Here is a 12945-nt window from a genome sequence, read left to right on the forward strand (position 1 = left end):
ACCGAGCTTCGAGCAACAGTACCTAACGGGAAGGAAAATAAAAACCAACAAGGCAAATTAGTAATCGGAGGACATTTTATAAATGAGACATTCAAAGTTCGATATGGTGCAGCAACTATATAGGCACTGTTGATGGAAACAGGAAACATGTAAGAAATTTCCAGAGTGCATTTTAAAAGAAAAACTAAATTTTAAACACCGACATTGATCCGTGTCATGTATGTTAGAGAATAGATATAGAGATAGAGAGAGAGAGAGAGAGAGAGAGAGGGAGAGTGTGAATTATAGTGTAGACACGTTGACCGGAAGTCAAGATCAGCTGATTGGATTGCGTGTGAGTCATGTGATCAGGTTAGCTGAATTGAGGAGATTTGTTTGGGACTTGGACGAGAGCGGATGGCTTCGCAGTTGTCTCCTCCCCTTCGCTGGGGGTGGGGACGAACACTGCCATGGTAGAAATAAGACCTAGAAAAATGAACAACACAGGTCAAATTCACTTTCCAATCTTCTGCGAACAAACTGGAAGGTGAATAAAAAAAACTATAGAACCAATTTCTTGTCTTGGCGTGAAATAAATCTTCGTCCCCAAAAACAGGTATCAAGTCTCTCTCCCAGACGAGAATTTCCAGATTGACCAACGAAATGGTAGAAGGTATGTTGAAGATACATGACATGTCACACATGTATTCACACCTAACAGCATATTAACATATGTAATAGAAAGACCACTAGACGATCACACACACAGCGACTTTAACTCTGGTAAGATAATTAAACACTTGTATAAATAGACAATACAACAAACGTTCATTTTATGATACGACAACGTAACATGTAGAGCAATGTTATTTATGAAATCAATTGGCAATGTGCTGCTTCCTATATTGGTCGAACTGGCTACAATTAGCAGATACGCATTAATCAACATATACCGGCAGACATTAAATTGTGCAAGCCACGTCGCTTTCGCTTCTCTTCTGAATTGCAATATGCCATTGGCCAACACCTAATTGAAAATCAAGTTCGTTCGAATGCATAAAAAATGCACTGTTTTAGAAGCTTCTGCCGGGATGACTTCAAAATTTTCTACAATTTTGGAATCAGTCTCGAAACTTTCACTCATGCCCTCTTTTTGTCGACAGACATGTATTTAATGATTGGACTTGATAGGAGAAATATTTTAATGTCCCTATAACCCCTCTATCTTATTGTACCTCCATATAATTTTTTTATTTTACACGATTTATATTATTTTACTCGAATTCCTATTTAGATTTTATTCTTTTATTCCAAAATATTTGCTCTTTCCTGACAATTTAAATGCTTTTTTGCATTTCTGTGTTTTACCAACGAGAAAATCCTCTATAATCTTGCTATGTATTTTAAAGCGTTATCTAAGATGCATACCGTTAAAAAGGTTGGTTGGTTGTTTTTGTTTTACGGAATTTCAACACTTTCCGGGTTATTTAATGCTGAATCCAAAGATTTTGAAGAGAATCTTTTTAATATGTTTGTTGTTTCAAGTCGGTTTCTATTTAACCCATAGTTGGGACTCTAACAGGTACTACCAATCCGGGTCAGAGTGGACCTGGGAGCAATGGTAATTAAATGGTGGATCCACACTCCCCAAAGCCCGAAAGCTGGGGCCTCACCACTGGATATAGTTTAAGATCATATACATGATCCTGCTAAAATTATATATATATATATATATATAAAGGTGATCATTACTTTATATAACTTGGCAGTATAAATTATCTATTTCCGATTATAATTTTGTATATCTTATACCATATCTATTATATGACTATGTACTATTATCATATCTTATACACATTATATACATTTTATTTGATTTGGAGCTGACCTGATATACATTGATCCTATGAAAGATCAGGCTAGACTAGGATGTATGTAATAATTATAATTCATAAATTAAATTAAGTATATAACTGCAACTGAATTTATACATGTGCATGTGAGATAATAATATTTTTTTTAGATATAAATAAGTATATTGTAAGTAATGATTTTAAAATACGATCTTAATACACAAATCAAATATAATAGTGACTGCTTATTATTAATATAATTAAGTCCATAACCTCAAAACTGAGTTCTAACATGCATATGTAGTGGACGTAATAATGTCTTTAAGATGTAAACAAATATAATTTTACTAGCAGGATCCGTTAACTAGCGTTTCACGGTGGAAGCATGTCACAGCTCCAATATATGATCGTTAAATGACTTTCTCGAAAAAAAATACACTACGTTTGTTGTTGGTGATCAGTGTCGTCACTGAAAAATAGCCGTGGCCCAAATGAAATAATTTGGCTCCCACTTTAGGCCATTGTTTTACAGTAGCAACTTGTGGAGGCCACTATCTGTCAACAACATTGGTTACTGGTGATTAGTGCTGGTTTGGGCGATTACCTGCAGATAATGGCGTATTCTAAAATCAGCATTTAAAGGGGGGAAACGTGATCACGTACTTATACGTTATGTTTAAATTAGTATAACTTTAAAAAATTAGGAAAAATGGTCCAAATAAAATCAAGTTTAGATAACTGCATTCTACTGATGACAGCATCTTTTAAGTCTACCTTCGTTTTTCTTCTCATTATACTGCACGCATTTTTTTTTCTAAACGTAGCTCTACTACATCTTCTAAACAAAAAGAACATCCCACAGTAAGTAAAAGTGGTAAAAATAAATATACAAAAAATAAGTGTTTTATAACATTTTATTTGAAACCTACCTGCATAATATTTTTTGTGTTTTAACTCATATAAAAGCTTTTATTCAGTTCTAAAATGAAAGTGTCGATACGATAATTCACAGTTTTGAAGCTTTCGTAACCGGTCAAGAAATTAAAAATTAAATTAAATCGTAAGCAGGAGTAACAATTGCAAGAAAAACAAATATAGCATGACTAAAATCTCGATCAAAAATAGGAAAACAATAAATATTGGTACTCGTAAAAAAAAATTAGTGTCGTCTCTTTTGGAGTGGGTGATAGTTGCTAGTCGGTATTTTGTGTATATTTAAATTCCAAAACCAATGCTGTGTTTACATTTTGAGAGTGATCTGTCCAGGAACGGGAAAGAGCAATTTGTTTTTGATTATATTTTATGTTAGTTCCGTATACGGAAGGAAAGAGTTTACAATGCGTTTAAAATGCCAATAAGTTTCAAAATTTTTGATAGAGCTCACCGTAGTAAAATTATAAGGATTACCGTATTTAATTTAAATAATACTTAGCGATTATCAAGAGGTTAAAAGCTGCGATAGTTGGTTTGTTTTTAATAGACTTGCACTATGTTTAGAAGTTGATTTAATTTTATCTGTTTATGCGATTCTCGAGTGTTAAAAGACGTTATATATATATATATATATATTATTTTTTTAAATATAATTATCCACTGACATGTGTTTCGTCGTCTACGCCTCATCAGGCTGACTGAATCTATCGAGACTCGAAATCGGGACCCCACAATAAGAAGCCTAAACCCCTACCAGGCGGCTGCCTTGCCTGACTACTAAATGTACCGCATTTTTATGTAGATGTTTTTATTTGTTTTTGTTAGCGATATTTTTGAATGAATTCAATTATTCATACGAAATTGCATTTTTACCTAAATGCGAGTTGGGAATAATTTTCCCTTTGAACAATTTCGTACACTCTTAAATGGGGAGCGGCATATATATTATTTTTTAAAATATAATCATCCACTGACACGTGTTTCGTCGTCTACGACTCATCAGAGTGGCTGAATCTAGCGAGACTCGAAATCGGGACCCCATGATTATTATTCCCAACTCGCATTTAGGTAAAAAAAAAAAAAAAAAAAACAGCCGCGTGGTAGATATGTAGGTATGCGTCCCGATTTCGAGTCTCGCTAGATTCAAGCACTCTGATGAGTCGTAGGCAATGAAACACGTGTCAGTGGATAATTATATTTAAAAAAAATAATATATATGCCGCTTCCTATTCAAGGGGGTACCAAATTGATCAAAGAGAAAATTATTCCCAACTCGCATTTAGGTAAAAATGCAATTTCGTATGAATAATTGAATTCATTAAAAAATTATCGCTAACAAGAACAAATAAACACACACACACATACACACACACACACACACACACATATATATATATATATATATATATATATATATATATATATATATATATATATATTACACGTGAAGAGGTGATTATAGACAGATAGATAAAAATACTCGTTCACTTAGTTGTATAGGACGCGTTACTTGTCACATAGTCGGATGCAGAACTAGATAAAATATATAAAAATTAAAATCGAGGCAAAGCCAATAGATTGCGCCGTGGCTCATACGGTTAGGTCGTCAGTATTGCACACTTCATGCGTGCGACGACGTGGGTAAACGCCTATGTCGGAGCATGTAACTGAAGAGATGCAGTACAACGCATCTCACTTTGGATCTGGCGTTGTCCGTTGTCGATGCAATTGCTCGATTCTATCTAATTCTGGATGCTAGCTTTATAATGAAAAAGTTTATGTGAACGGGTATTATATATATATATATATATATATATATATATATATATATATATATATATATATATATATATATATAATTACTTACGTATGTATGTTAACAGGCTTAATTGTTAAAAATAATTTGTAAGTATTTATGAAACATTAGGATATTAGAAATGTGATGTCTGTTGTACAAAACCTACGATACTTTTACTAGAGTTAAATTCCAGCGACCACTTTATTAATATAGAGCTAACACTTGACTGGAATTGAACATGGCACGCCGGGTTTCAAATCTCATCTAACAACCAGAATGCAATGCAAACATCCATTATTAATGCTACTATTAGAAAAAAGTATCTCGCAGACTTTTAATATCCAATACAATTAACCTTTCCTAAAGTTCAGATTCCTTTCTCGTATTTTTTTATCTGGTTATTTAATTGCTATTTTCCAAAACTTACCCAAATTAAAAAAAAAATGAAGAAGAAAGCCGAGCTGGAAACAAATCTGAAATCGAAAACGCTCCATGACAGTAAGGGCGGGTTAATAATCGGCGGTGTGGAGTAGCGTTTTCCTAGTTGCATAGAATCGGTCGGTAAATCGCTAATTGGCTAAACATTTGGAAACCAAGATTCGGTGAGGGTAGAGCTCAATTATTAGAAGATGTCTGAGACCACCCTCCCTCGATCTTCATCTTGCTTCATCTACGATTTCACAATCGATTAACTAAAGACTGTATAATTAAACACACTATCGAAAAACTTCATGCGATGCCGTTTGTTCTTTATTCTCATGCCCAAACAATTCTTCTTTTAACGATTCCATTTATTAGAATATAACCATTTCAAAATGCATCTCTCAAAAATACACGTTTTACATCATTTACTCGGAATACTAAAACTATACTCTTAGTATCATTTTTCAAAAATGACCTGCTTCAGCGGTGAGTTAAACAACACTACTGCCTAGGACATTTTTTTTCCGGAAATTAAATACAGCTCTCTTCTGGTTAGTAAGCTTTTTTATAATTTCCACATTTTTCTTTTGTGTCGCGGTTGCGTGTGGTAGAAAATAGTGCTGATCTTTAAAAATTATTGCCGACAAGCAGATTTTCTTCTTTTATTTAATAGGTCTATGTTTCTATGGTTCTTTGCAGTGTTAGAAACTGCACATTTAAAACTTTCACTTTCTCTCTTTAAGCAGAAGATACGTTGCTGTTAATCAACTATGATTCTTTTGGGGGGGGAATTCAATGGGTTTTATACTATTGGATCATCTATTATATAAATCTCACCTGTCTGTTTTAATGTGTGTATGTATGTATGTATGTATGTATGTATGTATGTGTGTATTTATGTATGCATGTATGTATGTATGTCCAGTTATACCGCGGAGGACACTCCTTGTGGGCCAAGGTATTTAAGCAAAGGCTAAGGGTGAGGTAACCCTGACAGAAACCTTAGGCCATATAAGCTGCGGTATATATGACCCACCGGCGTGTGAAATATACTCTGGTGCCCCGCAACCTAAGTTCCACTCGTGGATTAAATGGCATGGTGGATGGAGAGGGCTCTGTAAGCCCTGGTGAAGGCAACCTCCGTAGGAGAAGGAACACTCGGATATAAAACCTGCGATGATTGCTGCATCTAATGATGTTGACTTGCTCTTCTTTTTTGATCAATGTGGCAGTTGATTAGTGAGTGGGATTGTCTCGGTGCAAAGTCTTTCCCCACTTTAACAATCCTCATGCACAGGCAGATCTCGATAAAAATTAGATACACTTTTTACCATCTCGTGTATCTTGATAGCGGGAGGAAAGTAAAGAAAAAGGCTGGCTGTAGCCTGAAACGGCAAAACATTCAATGAAGTTGGAACATATGATTATAAACGTATATACATATATATATATATATATATATATATATATATATATATATATATATATATATATATATATATATATATACCTAAAACTTTCGACCACTGGGACAGCGTTTCACGAGATCGGTATTGTTTTTAAGCTCAAACTTTCGAACGAAAACTATCGAAAAATTCTCTAAAAACATTCATTTCTTTAACCTCAACTGGACACATTTCTATAATAAGGGGTCGCTTTTGCCGATATTCTGGAAAGTCACATCCTCTTTTCTATTGACCAGCCTTAATTTAAACTCTCGCCACTTCCGGTTTGGCGATAGACGTAACGGCAAAGGTGCCACGTTTTCTTTTCGCGTTCTTTTCCTTCTTCACAATATTTATGTCGAGCCAACAGGGAAGGATCGCTTACTTAGCCAACATTTTCAGAAGTCACCCCCATTTTGATTGACTAGCCTTTATTTAAAACTTCGCTACTTCCGGTTTGGGGATGAACGCAACGACAAAAAGGTATCGTTTTTTTTTTCTTTTTCACCTTATTTTCTTCTTCGCGGTACGGGATCAAGCCCGTCTGTCTTCTTCCACTATGTTTTTTTTTTTTTTTTTTTTTTTTTGCTCGCAACATACCTCCAAACACCCGGTATGAAATTGTAAGTATATTGTAAGTCGTGTGGATAATATATATATATATATATATATATATATATATATATATATATATATATATATATATTTCCTGTTCGAATTTCTTTTCCCCAAATACAATGTTTATCATGTAAAAGATACACTTTTCTTGTTAACATCAAATGAAAAGAAATCATCTGATGTGTTCGTGACGACAGGATAAATTTATGGGCACATAAATCGTGAAATTGCCTTCCCACTAACGAAACAGCTGTAATGAAAAAGTACAGGAGAAAATAAACAAAAGTTATAAAAAAGAAAAAGTAAGTCTTTGCATTTCAACAAAGTCTTGCTCTCTCTCTCCTTCTCTCTCTCTCACTCTCTCTCTCTCTCTCTATATATATATATATATACATATATATATATATATATATATATATATATATATATATACACCCGAGAGGCGTTGTGAAAGTAAAACCTCTTGTATGTTTCTGCTCAAATGGATGTAAGGATTGCAAGTTGCATTGCTATGGTGAGTGAACTACTGCATTGATGACCTTCAATTTTTTTTTCTTTTATACAGGTATTGAATTGTTGGGACGCACCCCTACCATGAGAAGACGCGAGGGTAGGGTCATTTCATTCGTGGCAAAAGCATAATGTGGGTAGAATGTAAAAAAAATCTGACTCATTAAAGATGGCTCGTTTTAATTACTTAACTCTTGTCGTATAGTGTAGACTTAAAAAATAGTTTATGTCCTTTTTATATTCTATTTTTTTATATATAATTTTCTTTAGCCTTGTTTTTTTTTCCAATTTTTATCTTTTTCAGGCGTTGCTATTATTTTGTATCCGTTTGAAGCTTATACGAGCGATGCTTTATACAGTTTGACTGGATCAGATAATACTGTTACTTAAATTGTTATGATGACTAAACTTTAGCATTCTTTACCTGAATGTTGCATTGCTTTTTTGAAGATATTGACGGTGTCAGTCAAAAAAAAACAAGTCCTCTCAGAAACCTCAGTCTGAAGAATATCTCAGAAACGTCAGTCTGAAGAATATATTCATTGGATTTCTGCTAAAATTGCATTGGAAATCGTAGAAACTATATATAAAGTTAACACTAGGCCACAAAAGTTCAGTTGTTTTAACGGTATATATTTTCAACTTTTGGAGTTAAAAGTACACGTTTGACTTTTGGAAAGACCAATGTATGACCAAGCGGGGCCGTTTATTGCTGGTAAAAATGGATTCGAAATGGATTCGAAATGATTATTACTATGTAAAAAAAAAAATTGAATCATAAATTGTATCTCTTATGTATTCGTACCTAATCAATGCTTTATAGTGTAAAAACTCAAGTCTTTACGATCGGATCGTATATGCATGTTTGCTTCGCCACTGGTTTTTACGAAGATAGTATGACCAGGTGTACATAGTGCGATAAATGATGATACCGGGCTGAATTACTATATTACTATACCAAATGTGAGCTTAAACATGTTGCTCGCAGAACGCAACAGATGTGTTTTGAAGCATGTCTTCATTTACACTTAGGATAAAGTGTCAGTGCTAATACAGTGCAATAGTACACAATAATTTGGCATTCTCATTAGACTAGCTTTCAAGTCAAACCTAAAATGGATGCCAAAGATTAGATCATTTGCTAAACTTGTTGGAAAAATTCTTTAACATTCTAACGCGAACCAATTAATCTGACTCCTTACGATATCCCGTATTACATAAGTGTCAGGTTCGGCTCAAGTTGGATTATTGTAATGCGCCTTAAGAAGTTCCGTTCAAAGCATTCGTTTTAGTTTTGACTAAGTACAACACAAGGGCGTAGCTGTCTCTCTATAGAAAATGAGCTTGCTTCAGATTCGGCGTCGTTATTTCCATGGCAGGTGTTCGTCTGAACTACAATCTCTGGTCACCCCTCGCCAATCTTTTACGAAAAACACCCGTCTAGCTGAATGCACTGTCAAAAACTTTCCCCACTCTTTATCTATGCCTAAATCAAAACGTAGATTCCATTTTCTTAGAACTGCACGCTTTGGAAGTATGTTCCGTGTGCCTGCTTTCCTCCTGACTACAACTTGGGTGTCTTCAAGTCCAACGTAAACAACTTCTTGATGAACCGCCCCCTTAAGTAGACACTTTATTAAATATCCACACTAACGTACTGTACTTACAATAACCCTTATCCATGAGTGGCTCCCGGGCCTTGATAACTGGTGACCACGTTGTAAAAAAAAAGTATATCGGCGCCACAACTTTACATCTAGCAAGAAGGTATGTAGACTCCCTAAAAACAAACGGTACCGCACAAACAGTCTTAGAAATATCTGTCCTACCATCGATACTTCAAACAGTTATTTTGTTGTTTTTTTCTGCAAATGGAAAGACATATATATGAGATGTGACTTGTGTAGACTCTTGTTAGTATAAGTATTAGAATCTGCGAAAATCCCCGCATATTCAAAACGTAAGCAGTGGATCGCATGCAATCAACATCTGTTTCTCAACAGATTTGTGTTCCGTGTGTTTCAGGAAGAGAGATTAATGCTAAGATGTTTGCAACACAGATGTACAATATGAGTTTGTCAAGAACCAATCCAGTTCCTCTTACAGCAACGGTCATAGTGTCCATGGTAGACCTTACTTTGTCCCTCACATACCTACTTTTCTATAAATAATTCTAACTATAAATATATTGATGATACGAATGCATATAATATCCATCCCATGAATATGGAACGAATGAATTAATTAATGTGTACCATCATTAACAATGAGATCATAGTCGTGCAGTGGTTAAGGTTGCCGGCCAAAATCCTAAGTGTTCCAAGTTCTAATTCAGTTCATTCCACAGAAATACTTTCACTTAGGGACGTTGATAATCAGCACGTTGGCTCTTCTAGAAAAAAGAAATAAGGAAAAGATTGTCAAGAAAAATCATCATAAAACTGAATGATATTCAACAAAGAAGTCAACAAACAAACACACAAACAAATACGAGCAAAGCAACAACTTAATAAGCAGTGCCAGCGAAGGACAGAAATCAATCAAAATAAGACGATCGGCATTCTCCAAATGTAAATCCTGACGGTTCAACGCTTGAGGGCACAGCTAAACGGATCGGGCAACCCACGGTTATGGTTTGAGGTGATTTAAGTGACTTTCACATCATGCCACATCACATCTTCGAAGTCGGCTTGAAAGTCAACACCAAAGTGCACCTAGATATGGTGAATAGTGGGATGATCCTCTGGTACAAGCATGTGACAGTTGGAAGACCCAGGATGTGACAGCAGAACTGGACACAACCCCATAAATCAAAAGAGACCCAAGCTTGGCTTCAGAAGAAATGCTAGGACTGTGTACCCTTCTCGAACTGCCCACTCTCCACCCCCACCGACCTGAACGCACTGGATCATTTTGTTTGATCATATGTTGAGAACATACTCAATATGACTTCCCCCAACACCAAAGACAGTCTGATCATTGTCAACCGTCAAGTATTTTTCAGCTTACGCCGGTGGATTTTACAAAGACATGCACCTAGTTCCGGGTGTGTCTCGTGACGGTGATTGAGTTTGAAAGCGGCTACATCAAGTAGATGTCAGTTCTACTACATAATCAAGTAACTTAGATTGTTTTTTTTTTGTCAATAAAGGTATTACAATAAAGCTGTAGTGTTGTTTTCTTTAGAGCGACAATTTGTCGTTCTACCCGCAGGAAAGATAGCAGAGAAACGAATGTAAACAGAAGTTTCAGATATCCTCAACAACAAAAACATCATCAACAACAACAACAACAATAGCATCATCAAGAACATGATCATCAACAAAAAAAACATCATCATCAACAACAACATCATCATCAAAAAACAAAAACATCACCATCAACAATAGCATCATCAGCAACAACAATAGTGCATCAACAACAACATCATCCTCAACAACAACAACAACAACAATATCATCATCATCATCATCATCATAATCATCATCATCATCATCATCAACAACAACAACAACAATAGCACCCATACTCTATTTCTTTTATTAGCATAAGCTCGTAATATGTAGCTACTGTGCATAACGTATTGATTTAATTTTAACTTCAATAATAATGCTATCACGCTTGAATTTATATTTTTGTGTTTACTTTACGTTTTTTTATTTAACGAAAATACATGCACACACACACACACACACACACACATACATATATATATATATATATATATATATATATATATATATATATATATATATATATATGAACACACGTAATCAGTTCCCTTAAACTCATATGCGCATGTGCAGATATTTATTTAAAAAAACACCAAAAATATCGACAAAACTGCGAGGAACAAAAACGGAAAGGACGAAAATGCTCATTATTTGGTTAGCCAAACGGGCACTTGAGTAAATTAACATACTGCTCGACCAATCAAAATCGAGGATACTTGATTTTAATAACAGGTTGATTGCCTCCGAAGGCAATCCTGATGGGATTAGTTAGTTCAAGGTGAGAGCGGCGAAGGTGATCATCATCATCGTCGTCGTCGTCGTCGCCAACAGTAGCATGATCATCATCGTTATGAGCATAAAACAACAAAAAAGACAGGTAAATAGATAAAGAGGAAGACGTAAGAGAGATAGAGTATGTGGTGTCGGGGGTGTATGAGAGAGAGAGAGAGAGAAAGAAAGAGATAAGGAGAGACAGAAGGGGGCGAGAGTGGAGGAGTAAGGAGAGGACATTATCTGTGGTATTGATTTTTATGTTTTCTCATTAGAACGCTGATAGTAATAATTAATTGCGCCGTGGAAATTTATGTTCGTCTTTTTCGTCGTGTAACGATTAATTAGATAGTTTGATCATCATCGGCAACGGTCTTGTCTTTTTTTTTTTCTTTTTCTTTGGTTTCATTTGTGTTTTTTTTTTTAATTCGTCTCCCGTTTTTATTCTTTTTTTTCTTTCTTTCTTCTTTATTTTTTCTTCTAGTTTCCTCTCTACCTTTTTTTCTTTTTTCTTTCTTTTTTCTTCTAGTTTCCTCTGCATCTTTCTTTCGTCTTTTTTTACTTTCTTTTTCCTCTGCATCTTTTTGCCGGCACGTGTGTTCTTTATTCTTCTATCGCTCACAAATTATTCCTTTCGTGTTCTTTCTTATTACTTTCGCATCTTTATTTTTCCCTCTGCATATTCTTTGTTTATCTTCTTTTCTTTTTGGTAGGGCTTTATTTATCTTCTTTTTTTTTCTTCGTCTTACGTTAGCTCTATTTTCATCATCTGTTTTTCTTCTAATTCTTCGTCGTCTTATTTTATTTCCCCTTTCCTTTCCCTCTATTTGCTTTTCATTTTCTTCGTTTGTTTTCGTCTTATTGTACGTGCTTCTCTATCTCTACATTCTTTTTCTTTTTCATCATCTTTTTCCTCCTCTTCTACTTGTACTATTTTATTCGTATTTTTTCGACTTCTGTTTTTCTTTTCATCATTGTTTTTCCTCCTTTTCTTTTTCTTCTTTTTTTCTATTCCTGCTTTTGCTTTCATTGTTTTCTTGTCTTTTACTTCTCTTCACAAAGAAGTCATCATTTATCATGAGCCAAAGGCCACTAGAGTTTAGTAGTTAATGACTGTAATGTGGCCGTTTAGTAATCGTGAATAAAGTAGATCTGAAAGGATTAGGGTTATTTGAATGGACGGCTTCAAAAAACTTGTTTACATTGGACTTGAAAGTTGCATTATTGTAATCGACCGCAAGCAGGCCAATCGATTTGTGTTCCACATGCGGGGTGTTCTAGGATATAAATTTTGTTCAAGAAATCATGGTTTAGAATCAGGCACATATAGAATGTTGAAAAATGTTGGTATTAGAGCATTTTATTCAAGTTTGACAAGAAAA

This window comes from Euprymna scolopes, chromosome 31 (assembly GCF_053919585.1).
Source record: "Euprymna scolopes isolate OS-2025 chromosome 31, ASM5391958v1, whole genome shotgun sequence".
NCBI lineage: Eukaryota > Metazoa > Mollusca > Cephalopoda > Sepiida > Sepiolidae > Euprymna > Euprymna scolopes.